The sequence below is a fragment of the Aedes albopictus genome, chromosome 1 (assembly GCF_035046485.1).
Source record: "Aedes albopictus strain Foshan chromosome 1, AalbF5, whole genome shotgun sequence".
Lineage (NCBI taxonomy): Eukaryota > Metazoa > Arthropoda > Insecta > Diptera > Culicidae > Aedes > Aedes albopictus.
Genome location: NC_085136.1, coordinates 107,583,974 through 107,601,286, shown reverse-complemented (window position 1 = coordinate 107,601,286; position 17,313 = coordinate 107,583,974). Strand labels below are relative to the sequence as shown.

The 17,313-nt window shown below is 38.3% G+C and overlaps 1 long non-coding RNA gene across 1 annotated transcript; it reads left to right on the top strand.

Moving 5' to 3' along the window:
* Window positions 1-11,446: 11,446 nt before the first annotated feature.
* On the top strand, window positions 11,447-13,418 carry LOC109397662 (uncharacterized). The gene is made up of 2 exons (XR_003897789.2): window positions 11,447-11,998; window positions 12,403-13,418. It is a non-coding gene; the product is annotated as an uncharacterized LOC109397662 (long non-coding RNA).
* The last annotated feature ends 3,895 nt before the right edge of the window (window positions 13,419-17,313 follow it).

The window sequence follows — 17,313 nt, the reverse complement described above, 5'->3', positions numbered from 1 at the left end:
GGAAATTCCTGAAATTTATTGAAAAACTTCTTGAAGAATGCTTGAAGAAATCCCAAAGAAAAAATCCTAGCGTACATTCCAATAGTGTTTCTGGTAGAATTTATTCATAAACACTTACAAGCACGAACGTCCATAGCAATCCTTAAAGGTGTATCCCAAAGTATCCATGAAGATGAAATTTCTGAAGGAATTGCCGAGAAAAAAACATGGACTCGTTACAAAATAATTTTTATGAGAAAATTCTCGAGCAAGCCTTGAAGAAGACCCATGGAAAATTTCTGGAAGAATTCCTGAAAACGTCTCAAATACACGGGCAGGAATTCGTTCCGAAGAGATCTCTGGAGGAAGCTTTGATGGATTATCATGCTGACACCATTCAAGGAATTCCCACAAAACTATTTAATCCACAAAATTCCAGGAAAAAATAACTTTTGGATTTGATTTGACAAGGTAATTTCTGGCTGCGTCTCTGGAAGTAATCGCGGAGAAGGTTCTGAAGCAGACAACACCGGAGAAATTTTTGGAAGAACTACTGCGGATCTAATAAAAGGAATTTCTGCCATGAAGTGGTTTCCACAATATTAACAGAATAAAATCGTGAAAAAAAAAATCATCGAGGTGGTACTGCGGGATAGTTCATTGTACAATTTCCTCAATATATGATTGTTCTGGAAATGTCCTCCCTACCGGCACCGATTCAAGAATATTCAGATGGTTGGCCCATAGTTTTGCTGGCTTGAGATTTTTTAAAATCTACTTTCACAAGCAATTCCTGAATTGATCCTTTTTAAAATCCATCCGGAGCCGGTTTGCTTCGGTGGTCAGAATGGCCTAGCTGAGTAGTTTTGGCCGGACTACAATTTAGGCATTAAATGTATTTCGTTTGAGGCCAAAAGAGTTGAAATGTGTAAGGTTATGGGTCTTTTTTACCCTTAATACAGCGTATAACTTTTTTCCTAATGCATTGGGAAGGTTGAATATGGATGTACTGAAAGGCTATATGTTCACTCAAAAAACGAATTCTTGATAGAAGGCTCGGAGGATCTAGTAACATATAACAATCAACTCTGTTCGACAAAATAGAGGTGATGTCTGTATGTGTGTATGTATGCATGTATATGTGTATGTATGTATGTCTGTGTACAAAAAGGTCACTCACTTTTAAGGCACTTTCCTTTAAATATTCAGATTATAGCTCGAATCGGAGCAGAAATTTACCGCATTGTTTGTGGTCCGGATTGGTCAAGGCGTTCCGGAGTTATGATGGTAGCCCAAGCCCGTGCACAAGGGGGTGGTTTTGGGGGTTAAACCCTCCCCATTCCCGGTGCTTTTTACACTAGGCGCCCCTCCGCCTTTTGCCGAAATTGGGAAAAACCCCTCCCTTGGCGCCACTTCTGTGCACGGGCCTGTGGTAGCCTAATATTCAAGATGGCGGCCCCATATTTAAGATGGTGGCTGTTTAATGGTGTTTTAGGCTCCAAAACCATGCACTATGGATTATATTTGATAAGGGGAAGTTGTCTGGAGTTCAAAAATGGTGACCAGAATATAAAAGATGGCGGTCTAAAATCCCAGATGGCGGATTTAAATTCAAGATGGCATCTGTTCAACCCTTTGAAGATGGATTTTTTCCAAGTGTTATTCTGGAGTTTTTTCAACGTTTTCTCCAGTTTTGGTGGTCAATAGTATAAAAACGGTAGAATATTATGCGGAATACTTTTCTGGATATCCTAAGTCATCCAAATTATTATTTAGTTTAGATCCTTAAGTCTATGGGTGTAACGGTAACTTCTTTCATTATTCAAAGCTACTATTTGTCATCGATCACGTCCAGTAAGTCTTCTGAAAGTTCAATAGACAATATCAGATCAGTTGGGATATCCTAGGTCATACAAACTGTTCTTGAGTTTGGATCCTTAAGTCTACGGGTGTAACTTTAACTTTTTTCGTTATACAAAGCTTCGATTTGTAATCCATCATGTCCAGTAAGTCTTCTGAAGGTTACAGTGGTTGTTTCTATCAACTAAGCTTCATAACAGTAAGGAGCCCATAATATCCCAAAAATATATAACAACACGTATTGTTCCTCTAACTGCTTTGGTAAGTACAGTGGATTATGTAGCACTACCAAACGTAGTGGCAAAAGCTATTATCACAAGTGTAGACCTGAAGCTATGGTCTCCAGAGTAGTGTTGTTGATCTGGAATATCTCAAAACTGTCTTGAATTGACTCATGCTAGGCCAGGGGGATTACAGATTACAGTCTAAAGTTCATCGTGAGGCTAACTACTGTTACTATCAAGAGCTAAACTTCAGGATAGTTTGGACGACCCCCAATGTCTCAGAGGTTCATTAGAGTAGATAGTAGACTTCAGGTTGATCCAGTCACCGCGATTGATTACACAAGTTTACAAAATAAAACGAAAGTCGTGAACTTCTGTCAACGACCAAAATTTTTGAAGTACAATTTAGTGCTGATTTCGAAACCGACCTGCAAAAATTTTTAAGTAGAACAGTTTTTGAGTTTTAGCTCAATATCGAGTTTTGCAACTTTTCAAAATATGTAATTTACTAAATTTCAAATATCTTGCGTTTTGTTCAACCAATTTTAATTTTTTTTTTTCATAAATTAAAAGCTGAATACAATACCATTCGATCATCTTAATACATGGTTTGCGTCAGATTGAAGAAATTCATGATTTTGGCGAGTTTTAGGGACGATCTTCTTAAATTTTAGCAGAATTCTCAAAATTTTTTGAAGAAATTTATTTTTTTCAATAAGAAAAAAACAACTTAAAAATTCTTTCTCGGCGTTTCTTTGACATATCATATGTAAGCGAGTTACAGTAAAAATTTCAGCTCAATCGGAGCATTGATTACGGAGAATGAGATGTTTGAAGTGAGCGACTTTGCTTAAAAATAGAACAAAAATCGATTTCAAATCATCAACCTTGTATGGAAAGTCGAAAAAATTTCCGCTCTACTGTAATTTTATTCTTTCGCGTTTTCGAACTCAGGGCATGATTCTACACCAAAAATGATCATCAGCTCACCGAGTTCAAAAATGCTGTAAACTAGTGTTATGAAACGCTACTCAGTATGTCAGATGTAGCTGATGTTACGAGTGTAGACCTGAAGTTCTGAACTCATAGATAGTTTTGCTGACCTGGAACATTCCCATAGTGTTTTCCAATGTCATTTGAGGTTTCAAGAGCTTCACGGATCTCAGCAGAATATGCTATGCTATAGGACCAAAATAACAAAATTTGGCATGTAGGGAGCTCATAAAGTGAGGAATGTTTTTACGGTGATGTAAGACGCCTTCTCCCTTTGGAAAGGGGTCTCCCATACGCACGAAACGGACATTTCTGCATAACTCTAGAACCTAGCATATAAAAAACAAATTTGCTATGTGGAGGATTCAGAAGGCAAAAAGTGTTCCTATGGTGTGTGAGACCCCTCCTTCCGTGGAAAACGATGATTCCCATACAAATGCGACGGAAGCTTATGCATAAATCGAGAACAGATTAAGCAAATGTTACCAAATTTGCCAAGCGGAGGTTTTAAAAGGCAAAAAATGTTCCTATGGCTATGGTAATGTGAGACCCCTCCCTCTTACGAAGGGGGGGCTTGCATACAAATGGAACGAAAACTTTTGCAAAACTCGAGAATCAATTGAGCAAATGGAACCAAATTTGACATATGGAAGCTTTAGAAGGTAAGAAATGTTTCTATGGTGGCGTAACGCGTGAAATCCACCACTCTTCGCTCCCCCTTTGGAAAAAGAGGAACTTATACAAAATAAACAAAAATTTCTGCAAAACTTGAGCACCAATCAATCAAATTTGGCATGTGAAGAACGCAAAACATGTTTTCATGATGGCTTGAGATCGCTCCATCTTCTGAAAAAAGAAAACTGCTATACAAATAAAATGAACAATTCTGCATAACTTGAGAATCAACGGAAATTAAAGAAAGCAAAAAATCTTCATGATCAAACAAACGGACCAAATTTGGAATGTGGAGATTCAAGAGAGCAAGAAATGTTTTATGATGGCTTGAGACCCTCTCCTCTTTGGCAGGAGAGACTTCTATACGAACGAATCAAAACAGTACTGAACATTATTTGAACAAATCCAGCTAATAGCAAGGCAAAGAATGTTTCTATGTATCGTGAGATCTCTTCTTTTCTTTGGAATACAAATAAAACAGAAACTTCTGCATAAATAGAAAATTACTCAATCAAATGGAACCAAAATATGAATGTGGCTGGTTTTGAAGGCAAGATATGTTTCAAAAGCCGTGTGCAACCCCTTTTTATTTTGCAGGACATTATTAAAACAGAAAAAGTAGTATAACATGAGCATTAAAAAGCAAAGGGAATTAAATTTTGCATCTGAAGGTTTTTCAAGGCTAAAAATGTCCATAGTATCCGTCCTTGGAAGGGGAAAAGGCATAATTTGGAAATGTTGTTCAGCTGTCGACGATTAGGCCGAACGTCATAAAACCGGATGTACAATATCCCGAATGAGCATAAGGCAGAACGTCCTCATTGTCACACACGTTGTACTTCCTGCTGCTTATACTGCTCACTCCATCTGAGATATTTCCTTTTTTTTAGTAATAGGCTGTTCATTCAAATCAAACTGTTACATTGTTTGCGGTCCGGCTGCTGAAAATGAGAACAGAAATGTTTCCTTCTTTTAATCAGAGGTTTTTCTTTCAAGTGGTAATTTTGTGTAGTTGATGGCAGTTGAACTATTAACTCTATGGCAGATTTGTCCCCTTAAGTTACGCTGCTAATGAGTTGGTTAGCAACCAAACTACATAGTTGATCTGAGATTTTTCCTTCTTTTGAAAATAGGTTGTTCTTTTGTACCACATTGTTACAAGAGAGTGGACCTTCGCATAAAAAATCAACAAAAGATAATAATGATTAAAGAAAATAAAACACGAACTTTGTTTCTCTGTCCAGAAGTATGTTCTGATAGAAGTTTGAACTTATAAGGATGACACAAATTTCGATTTTCTATTATGTCACCACCCCCCAGCCTGTCAATTTTCAAACTGATTTTCGTGAAATGGAAGTTGAAAGTTGAAAATAGCTGAATATTTTTCAATCATCTGAACACATTTTTGCGTCAGATTGGTGAAAGTCGAGATATTGGTCAGTATATGGGACAATCTCCTTGAATTTTTACAAAATTTTCAAAAACAAAACAGATTTTTTTTTTCAACAAGAAAAAAAAATTCACAACGTGCCTGCAAAATAGTTACCGAGTAAGAGTAAATATCTCAGCTCAATCAAAGCATTGCTTACGGAGAATGGGATATACGAAGTAAGCAACTTTGCTCAAAAATAGGGCAAATATCGATTTCGAATCGTCAGCCTTGCATGGAAAGTCGAAATCATTTCTACTCTACTGTTTATTTTTTTCCTTCACGTTTTCAAACTCAGGGCATAGCTCTACACTTAAAATGATCATCAGCTTACCGAGTTCTAAAATGCTGTAAACTAGTGTAGCACATGCAAACAGATTTCTTTTCCTTCCCGAGCAGAGGTCAAGTACTGACGATCAAAATGTGATGTTGGTTTGTTTGAGATAAGAGGTAAAATACTGAAAATAGTAGCAAAAATTTGTTCTTAAACCATTTAGCCAATAGCAAAATTTGATATTTGAAGATCAATCAACTAGCTCACTGCTATTGGTTAGATCTTACCAAGAGCTAAATATGCTATGATGATGATGTTCCAGGAGTAAAATTGAGATATTATTTTCAGTACTTTTACCTCTTATCTCAAACAAACAAATATCACTTTTTGATCTCCGTATCAAAATAGAATCTATGACAAAAGGTCGAAAGACATAAGGTCGAAGGACAAAAGTTCGAATGGACAAAAGGTCGAATGGCCAAAAGGTCGAAGGGACAAAAGGTCGAATGGACAAAAGGTCGAAGGGACAAAAGTTCGAATGGACAAAAGGTCGAATGGGACAGAAGGTCGAATGGACAAAAGGTCGAATGGACAAAAGGTCGAATGGACAAAAGGTCGAATGGACAAAAGGTCGAATGGACAAAAGGTCGAATGGACAAAAGGTCGAATAGAACAAAAGGTATAATGGGGCACGTTCGGTGTAGTACTAGATTTGTAGTAATGAGCTGAATTTTAGTATGGTGAGAAGGTCAGTTCTCTGTTTCTGCAATGAAATGGTACAAAAAGCGTGGGTATTATGATTCCTTGCCTGATTTGATGCTGTTTGAGCAAAACTTTGGATAACTATGTTGTTTATGTTGCAAGAAATGGAAAAAACAACAACACTGTTGCCCAAAGTTTTACTCATACAGCATCAAACTAGGCAAGGAATCATAATACCCACGCTTTTTGCACCATTTCACTGCAGAAACGGAGAATTGACCTTCTCACCATACTAAAATTCAGCTCATTACTACAAATCTAGTACTTCACTGATCTGTCCTATTGACAGTAGATAATTTGGAAGACATGATAAAGTGGTCAGTATTTGACAGAAAAACGACAATTAGCTCATATGCAGCTATTTACTACCGCATTGGAATCCAAAATAGATGCCTAGAATGATAGAAAGTAGAAGCCAATAGAAGGATATAAAGTAATGTTATTCATAAATGTGCAAAATAGTACTCCTTGAAAGAATAGTCTATGGGTAGAAGAAGGATGAATAATATATTGAAATATTGTCATTTGTAATTCCAATCATTACAGCGATTTAATAAAGTCAAACAAGCTATTAATTAGAGAAGAACAAATATCTGGGTACTATATGAGCAAACAAAACGAAATAATTTACGTTGGGAGCAGTAATCCAAAATGTACTGTCAAAAACTGTAGTTTGCATGATAATCTTCGGTGTATGGTCTTGACTATCATGCAACAAAAACATTCACGTATGAGCAGATGAAATATTCATGGGTGACTGTGACATTTTTTTAATCACGGCGTATAACTTAGGAACCGGAAGTGTGAAGAAGCGGAGACAAAGATTTTCGGATTGCAGGGGAACAAAAGTCAGTGGCTCCCAACTGAATAGTTACGACCCACGTCTAACAAATCAAAAACTCTCATGCCATACGGATATTTTCGAACCTGGCTAATTAAGTTTATGTTGAAACCTGATATCCTAGGCCATTTTGGAAATAAATATTGCGCTTGGGGTTTCGAGGACAATATAGGGATACTACTGAGGGTTTCCGCCATCCTCAAAACACCTCTGTAACGACTTTGAAATCAAATCCGCTGAAAATTCTCTGAAGCTTCTTGGAATGCCTCCGAAATCTACCTTAAACCCCCTGAAACCCCATGTAACGCACCTTAGATCCTCCAAACCCCCCGAAAACGCCATATAACGCCTCCGTAACGTTTCTGAAATCCTCCGAAAATGCTCTGAAGCCTTTTGGAATGCCTCCAAAACCCCCTAACACCCATGTAACGCACCTCAGACCCTCCAAAACCCCCAAAAACGCCATATAACGCCTCCGTACCGTTTGTGAAATCCGCCGAAAATGCGCTGAAGCTCTTTGGAATGCCTCCAAAATCCCCCTAAAACCCCCAGAAACCCCATGTAACGCACCTCAGACCATCCGAAACGCATAAAAACGCTATGTAACGCTTCCGTAACGTTTGTGAAATCCGCCAAAAATTCTCTGAAGCTCTTTGGTATGCCTCCAAAATCCCCCTTAAGCCCCCAGAAACCCCATGTAACGCACCTCAGACCCTCCGAAACCCCAGAAAACGGCATGTAACGCCTTCGTAACGTTTCTGAAATCCGCCGAAAAATGCTCTGAAGCTCTTTGGTATGCCTCCAAAATCCCCCTAAAACCCCCAGAAACCTCATGTAACGCACCCCAGACCTTCCGAACCCCCTGAAAACGCTATGTAACGCTTCCGTAACGTTTGTGAAATACGCCGAAAATGCTCTGAAGCTCTTTGATATGCCTCCAAAATCCCCATAAACCCCCAGAAACCCCATGTAACGTACCTCAGACCCTTCGAAACCCCCAAAAACGCCATATAACGCTTCCGTAACGTTTCTGAAATCCGCCGATAAATGCTCTGAAGCTCTTTGGAATGCCTCCAAAATCCCCCTTAAACCCCCCGAAACCCCATGTAACGCACCTCAGACCTTTCGAAACCCCCCGAAAACGCTATGTAACGCCTCCGTAACGATTATGAAATCTGTTGAAAATGCTCTGAAGCTTCTTGGAATGCCTCTGAAATTCCCCTTAAACCCCCTCTGACCCCATGAAACGCACATGTGAATCTCTGGAACCCCCGAAACGCCATGTAACGCCTTCGTAATGTCTTTGAAATCAGCCGAAAATCCTCTGAAACTTCCTTAAAAACCTCCAAAATCTTCCTAAACTATCCCGCTTCCCGGTCAGACCCCAAGTAACGTCCCTGACACCCTCTAGCACGAGTTATCCGCATTTTTCTTTCGCGATTTTCGGAACCACTCCAGCTCTACATTTCAAAACATTTATTTCGTACTCCCATTATCTTGATTTGTGTTACAATCATGGTGCCAAATGTTACATTCATGGTAGACGACATTCGTGCATCGACGGCAGTGTGAATGTAGTGTGTGACGGTACTATGCAACATTAGTCATGACGGTAAAGGCGTTGCGACGATAAGGAAAAAACCCTAATTAATCCACCTAGCGGTGATGGTGCCTTTCTCGTGCTTTTAAATATCCTTCCAACAAAACTCGAGCGACATGTTGATGACATTGACATAAATACAAAATGAAAACTGCTTGCTAAATCTACTCAATATGGATACATTTTATATTAGCATAACATCCAATATTCAGAAAATATAAGACAACGATCCAAAATATAAGACAAACCAAACAAGTGTCATGAAGCCGCAAAATTTTGAAACGTCATTTAAGATTTTCCGGTCATCACTTTATGACTCCGGATATCTACCCCAACTAAACTAACCGCCATCTTGAACATTGAGACACCATCTTGGATGTTTTGGTATTCATTTTTGGACGCTGTACCTAAAATTACACAAAATAGACGCCGTATTGAATTTTGGCATGTCGTTTATGATTTTCTGGTTACCAGTTTTGGACGAAGACCGGCATTCTTCCCCATTCAAACTATAGTCATATTGCAGACCTTGTGAAACAGCGCACAGCTTGGGTTTTCTGATTACAAATTTTGAATTCTGGACATTTTTTTTGTATGATGCCCATAATGCAAGAATTAAAAATCCTATAAAATAGGCACTAACTAGAATACTGGGCCATTATCTTGGACTTTGGACCGCTATCTTGGATACTCTGGTGGACTCCGAACATATTTCCCATGCCAAATACACTTATTTTACATAGTTTTAGAGCTCAAAATTCCTTAAAACAGCCACCATCTTCTGTTGACGCGATCAAAAGTGTCGAACGTTTACAAGACTGGTCGTGATTTGATGTACCGCATCCATGGGTTTGGTTAAATTTTACATTTTACTACCCGGATCCAAATATGGTCTAACATTATTGTCTTGTTAACTGCTCATCGGTTAACCAAAAACGCTGCAAATTGAAGGTGTCACATGCAAAGTTTGAACACTACCAGTTGTCTTTAGTGTGACGTAAGGCTATTTTCTAGCTAACTGTTCATCAGGTTATCGCAAAAGCCACGATTTGATGTGTCACATGCCTGGATTTGGTTTACTTTTACATTTGGCCTCTTCCGGCCACTCAAAACCGATTCCGAAACACTTGCTGGCCGTTCATTAGGTAATCTAAAAAGCCGCTATTTGATGTTACGCCAGTATGGGTTTGGTACAATTGTATATTTGGCCACTTCCAGCGGGACGCCCAGAACCGGTTCGGGAACACTACCGGTTCAGATATGGTCTGAGACTATTTTCCTGCTTACCACTCATCAGGTTATCGAAAATGCCGTGGTTTGATGTGTCGCTTGCATGGGTTTGGTACAATTGTATATTTGGCCACATCCAACGGTACGACTAGAACCGGTTCAGATATGGTCTGAGATGATTTTCCTGCTCATTATCCATCAGGTCATCTAAAATGCCGTGGTTTGATGTGTCGCTTGCATGGGTTTGGTACAATTGTATATTTGGCCACATCCAACGGTACGACTAGAACCGGTTCAGATATGGTCTGAGATGGTTTTCCTGCTCATTGTCCATCAGGTCATCAAAAATGCCGTGGTTTGATGTGTCGCTTGCATGGGTTTGGTACAATTGTATATTTGGCCACTTCCAGCGGGACGCCTAGAACCGGTTTCGGAACACTACCGGTTCAGATATGGTCTGAGATGATTTTCCTGCTCATTATCCATCAGGTCATCTAAAATGCCGTGGTTTGATGTGTCGCTTGCATGGGTTTGGTACAATTGTATATTTGGCCTCATCCAACGGTACGACTAGAACCGGTTCAGATATGGTCTGAGATGGTTTTCCTGCTCATTGTCCATCAGGCCATCAAAAATGCCGTGGTTTGATGTGTCGCTTGCATGGGTTTGGTACAATTGTATATTTGGCCACTTCCAGCGGGACGCCCAGAACCGGTTCGGGAACACTACCGGTTCAGATATGGTCTGAGACTATTTTCCTGCTTACCACTCATCAGGTTATCGAAAATGCCGTGGTTTGATGTGTCTCATGCATGGGTTTGATGCATTTTCATATCTGGTCCCTTACTGCGGTACCGTTCCGGAACACCTAAATGGCCATATCTCCGGAACGGCTGAACCGATCTGAACAATTTTCAATAGGAAACAATGGGACCAGATTCCGCGTCGAATGAACCGTCGGTCATTGAAATCGGATGAGGTTTACTGCCAAAAAGTGATGTGAGTTTTTTTGTACACACACATACAGACACACACACACACGTACACACATACACACACACATACACACACACATACACACACACAGACATCATCTCAATTCGTCGAGCTGAGTCGATTGGTATATGTGATTTGACCCACCGGGCCTTCTATCAAAAAGTCATTTTTGGAGTGAACATATAGCCTTTCCAGTACACTCAGTGTACGAGAAAGACAAAAAATGTACTATACGGTTCACGGGTTGGGAGGTATGGCTTTCAATCCTTGGAGGATTAACTTATGGAAAACTTAAGAATCCGTTTTTGAGTTATTCTTGCAAAGACTGAACGCCATACCTCCCAACATAATCGTCAACAGTCGAAATTCGAAGAAATTATTTATACTTATACAGTGTAATTCGTCGGAACTACCTATAAAGAGGGGATGATCACTAACCACAAGTAGTAATGGTTTCTGCAGAATAGATAGGAAGAACAGCTATTGAATTAAAGAAGGCAAAATTTCTAATTGAATTATAAGTACCTAAATAGTCGATAATTAATTTAGTAAAAAAACTTAAAAGAACAGCCTATAAATTTAAGAAGGAAAAATTACTGAACAAAACATCAAACTATATTGCTATAAAATACTACATCAACACAACTTGAAAGAATAGCCTATAAACAAAATAAGGAAAAATTTCCTATAGAAATGTCAGTGGCTGAAATACATATGACTACTATAACAGCACCATAATGTTTCTCTCAATGAACAACAACAACATGAACTAATTATTCTTATACGTGACACATCAGCTAGTAACTTAGTTTAGTAATGTTTTTGTCCCTTCGACCTTTTGTCCATTCGACCTTTTGTCCTTCGACCTTCTGTCCTAAAGCCATCAAAATATGCTTTTATTGAGCTATTTCACTCTGCTCGGGTTTACACTAAGTGTAAGTCTTCTCTCGGTTGGTAGTGAATGTTCTGTTCTAGTCGCTCCATCACGAATGGTGGTTTGTTATCTGCTATTTGATGTATGGAAAAGCAGTTTTTTTTATGTGATTCACTCGCAATTAATATATGCATTATCAAATATTGCTGCTTGACATAGACCTTAGAAAACGAAAATAAAGGGCATTTAAGAACCTCAAAAGTGGGTAACTTTGCAAATGTAGCAGGGGGCTGAACCCGATTCAAATCTTGCATGCTGTACTATTTTGTGCTTGTATGGTTAACTTATTCGCAAATAAAATATGAGACTATTCACCAGGCCAGTTGTTCAAGAGAACCGTAATCCGGAAATACTTTGTAAAAAATATTGAATATTTCTCCAGTGGTAATTGTGATAACTCAAGTCAAGTTTATGTTACAATACCTGTTAAGATTAGAAATATTTCAACACAATATTCAAATTTAAACTTCGCTATAAAATCCAGCTTCTACCATAATTGCGTATTGCAACGCACTCTCACATTCTATTGTGTAAAAACGCACTCGCATTCCATAAGCTAATTAGGCGATTTTGTGCTTCCTGCTTTTTCACTATCGCCCAACCAGACCCGTCACCAGCACAGTAGTGTAGATAGCCATAGTTATAATAAAGCAACCATAGTGAACTGACCCACATGCAATAAAGTGTCTTCTCGTGCAAATAAATTCGGGTTTACGATCAGTAATCGCGTCGTTGTTTGTGGTTTGTCTACCGAAATTTACGCCCGTGATTTTGACCCCGTACAGAACATTTTGATGCCGTGACCAGGATCACGGGTATGTGAATATCACTTTCTGGATCGTGTACTTCGACGCTAACACCTAACCCCATCACCGGTCGAAAGTATTTCCCAAAGGATTGCAGTACCGTACATAATACAAGGCCTGTTTTTGGACAGGTACATGTGAGTATTTGTCCATTATTTCCCATCCCCATTGCACGATGCTTCCTTGGTGTTTTTTTTATGATCGATTTCAGTCCATTTCTGGTGTGATTGCTGCTGGGAGACACGAGGTTGTTGCTGCTGCTGCAGTGATATGATAAATAGTACCACCGCCGGTGCTAAAGTGAATTCAATTATCCAATCATTGGTCTGCTGAGCCGTTTTGTATGCAGCGGATAGTCCACGTCCGTGGATCAACATCGTGTTCGAGGTTCCTGCTATTAATATAACACAAGGCCTGTCTTTGGACAGGCGCAGGTGAGTGTCTGTCCAAGTGTTTTATACCTCCCCCTTCGGTACTTCCTGGGTCCTCCCGATCATTACAGCTCCCATTTGGAAGTCGTCCAGCGCACACAATGTCGGAGAAGAAGAGGAAGCAGAAGGAGCTCAAGCGTCGGAACATCATGGACTCGATCGCCCGCATCGATGAGTTCCTGACCAACTTCAATCCCGAACGAGACACCAAGGAGGTAGAGATACGATTGGCTAGATTGGACAAGCTGATGGAGAACTTCGAGGACATTGAAGGTGAATAGGATACTGTTTGTGGAGAAATTTATTCACAAATACTTCAGAAATACATGCACGAGCTTCTGTAGCAATCCTTAAAGAAATATCCCAAATAATGAAATTTGTGAGGGAGTTCCTGGAAAAAAAAATGGGCTAGCTTCGAAATAATTCACATGAGAAAATTCTCGAAGAAAACCCAAGACTTCTTCAGAAATAATTCCATGAAATCTTTCGAAAACTTCCGCGGAGAATTTTTCCAAGGTTTCTTTCAGAAATCCCTCCCGCGATTTCTTCAGGATTTATTCGAGCGGTTGTTAGGACATTCTCTCAAGAATACCTTTTTAAATTTCTCCAAGAAGCCTTTTAGGCAGATTTCCACAGATTCCTTCCGGCACTCCTCCTGGAATTGCTTAAGAAGTTCATGTAAAATAATTCAATAAAATGTTCAATAAAATGTTTCGAAAATGTCCCCATGACTTCCTCTAGAATTTTTCGCAGGGATTCTTTCAGAAATTCTTTCATATATTCGTTAAGGAAGTCTTCCTGTGGTTTCTTCATTTTCAAGGGGTTCTCTAAAAAATTGGTACAATTGGTTCATCAAGAAGACCCCCAGATTTGTTGAGGAATTTCATCAAAAATCCTATTGAAAAGTCTGGCAGGAATGTGTCCAGAAGTTTTTCCAGGGATTCATTCGGAGAATCCTGCATGAATACTTCCAGAGAATCTTACATTATTTAATACAGTCATTCCAGCAGGAATTCCCTCAGAGATCGTGCGGGAGTTCCTTTAGGGTTTCCTTCAGGAATACACTACTTCAGAAATTTGCCTAAGAATTTTTGCACGGTTTCTTCAGTTAGTTCAGAAATATTTTTTAAGATTTTTTACAAGAAAATGTATGTTTAGAACTTTCCCAATTTCTTCAAGGAATCTGTACAGAAGCTTATCTAGCTGGTTCTCATGGCATTCCTACAGGGATTTCTTTAGAAAAACCTCCACAGATTACTCCAGGAATACCTGCTGGAAACCTCCAGGAATTTTCTATAAAGATTGCTCCAGGAATTATCCCAAAATATCGTAAAATCACTTTTCTGGGAACTCCATCAAGGAAATTTCTCCAAATATTCCTCCAGGATGTCTTCAAAAATTCCTCTTGAGATTCCTTCGAGAACTTACCTGAGATTTCTTCAGCTGTTCCTCTAGATGTTAATGCAAGAGTACCTTCCAAAATTTGTAAAAGTTTTTTCTGGATTTTTTTTCTCAGTGAATCCTTTAAAATGTTACCAGAATCTTTCAGTATATAAGGCTTTTTTAAAATGAATTTCCCGTGGAGTTTTTTGAAAACACCTGAAAATTTTGGAAGCACTCTAGAAGTAATTCCAGATAAAACTTGCTTCAGAAATTTTTGGAGGAATTGTAGACACAAAAAAAATGGTAGGATTTTTTGCAGATATCCGTCGAGAAGTTTCTGGGGGATCCCTGGAGGATTTTTTTGAAGGAATCCTTGGAAGAATTCGGAAATTACAGAAGAATGTCTTGAAAAATGCCAAAGAATAGATTATGAAGAATTTTTCTGCTGAAATTTCTGCGAGATTCTTCGGAGAAGTTCTGAAGGAATCTGGAACTGGAACATTTTTAGGAGGTTTTAAAAATAAATACTTGGAGAATAAATCCTAAGCAATCTATGCTGGAACCTCTGGAGAAACCCTTGGAATCCTTGGAAATACTCAGAAATTACAGAAGAATGTCATGAAAAATGCCAAAGAATAGATTATGGAGAATTTTCTGCTGAAATTTCAACGAGACTCTTCGAAGAAAATCTGTAAGAATCTTGATTTAGTACATTTGTGGAAAAAAATAAAAATAAATGCATGAAGAATGGTCTGGATGAACCCTTAGCAATCTTTGCAGGAACCTCTGGAGAAACCTTCGCAGGAACTTCTAGAAGGAACTGTTGAGAATTTTTTGATGGTATTTGTGGATAAATACCTAAGAGAATTCCTAAATATATCGAACAATTCCTATAGGAACGTCCAACGATAACTTCTAAAAGAGTACATGAAAAACGGGATTTCTGAAGGAAATCCCTAAAGAAGTATCTGGAAAAATCTATTAAGGAATTTCGGAATCTCAGTAAAAAAACCTGCTGAATCGCATTTGACAAATCTATTGAAAGAATTCCAGAAGAAATTCCTTAACTTTCTTGAACAATTTCTTGAAGAACTTCTGAAGAAATTCTGAAAAAAAAATCCGTCAGGATAATGTTTGTGGAGAAATTTATTCACAAATACTTAAGAAATAAATAAATAATTATTTGTGAGGGAGTTCCTGAGAAAAATCATAGGCTAGCTTCAAAATAATTCTTATGAGAAAATTCTGGAAGAAAACCCTAGATTTTTTCAGAAATTATTGCATGAATTCTTTTAAAAATTTCCGGGAGAATTTTTCCAAGGTTTATTTCAGAAATTCTCCCGTGATTGCTTCAGGATTTCTTCGAGCGATTGTAGAAAAATATCCCCAACACTTCCATAGGACATTCCCTCAAGAATATCGTTTCAAATTTCTCCAAGCAGTCTTTTAGACAGATTTCCACAGATTCCTTTCGGCGCTCCTCCAAGAATTGCTTAAGAAATTCATGTAGGGATTCGATTATAAAATGTTTCGAAAATGTCCCCATGGCTTCCTCTAGAATTTTTCGCTGCGATTTTTTTCAGAAATTCTTTCAAATATTCGTTAAGGAAGTTTCCCTGTGATTTCTTCATTTTCAAGGGATTCTTTAAAAAAACGGTACAATTGTTTCGTCAAGAAGACCACCAAATTTGTTGGATAATTTCATCGAAAATTCCATTGAAAAGTCTCGCAGGAATGTGGCCAGAAGTTTTTCCAGGGATTCATTCGGAGAATCCTGCAGGACTGCTTCCTGAGAATCTAACATCATTTAATACAGTCGTTCAAGCAGGAATTCCCTCAAAGATTCCTGCGGGAGTTCCATCAGGATTTTCTTTAAAAAACAAATCTGCACGGTTTCTTCAATTAATTTAATCGAAAATATTTTCTAGGAATTTTTACAGGAATATCTTTAGAACTTTCCCAATTTCTTCAAAGAATCTTTACAGAAGCTAATCTAGCTGGTTCTCCAGGCTACAGGGATTTCTTTAGAAAAAACCTCCACAGATTACTCCAGGAATACCTGCTGGAAACCTCCAAGAATTTTCTTTAAATATTGCACCAGGAATTTTCCCAAAATATCGTAAATTAACTTTTCTGGGAACTCCATCAAGGAAGTTTCTCCAAATATTCCTCCAGGAAGTCTTCAGAAATTCCTCCTGAGATTCCTTCGAGAACTTACCTGAGATTTCTTCAGATGTTTCTCTAGAAGTGCACGCAAGAGTATCTCCCATAATTTGTAAAAGTTTTTTTTCTGGATTTTTTTCTCAGGGAATCCTTTAAAAATGTAACCAGAGTCCTTCGGTATTTTAGGCCTTTCTTAATGAATTTCAGCAAGGGATTTTTTTAATAGTTTTCCCGTGGAGTTTTTTTAAAAACACCTGAAAATTTTGTTTATGAAAATCCTACCAAACAGCATTTAGGAATTCTTCCAAATGTGTTTCTGCAATTTCCCTGAAATGAGGGAATTCTTCAAATGATTCTGCAGAAATTTCTACGAGTTTTTTTTTGTGAACAAATTGCTCCAGCGGTTTGGTCAGATTTTTTCCTTTGATTTATTCAGAGATTCCTCCTGGAACTGTTTCAAATATTCATTCAGGATTTATTTCCAGTTTTCTTCCAGTAATTGCCCAAAAAGTAATGGAAGAATTTTTGAAAGATTAGCAGAATGAACTTCAACAGAATACTCTAGATGGTTGTCTAAAGAAATCCCTTATAAATCTCCTAGTTATACCTCAGGAGATTCCCAGAATAAATTCTTTTTAATTTTTTGGATGAATTCCTGGATAGAAATCGATGAAGCAATTTCTGGTACAATTCTTAGAATAATTGCATGAGAAGCTTTTGAAGGAACTCTATA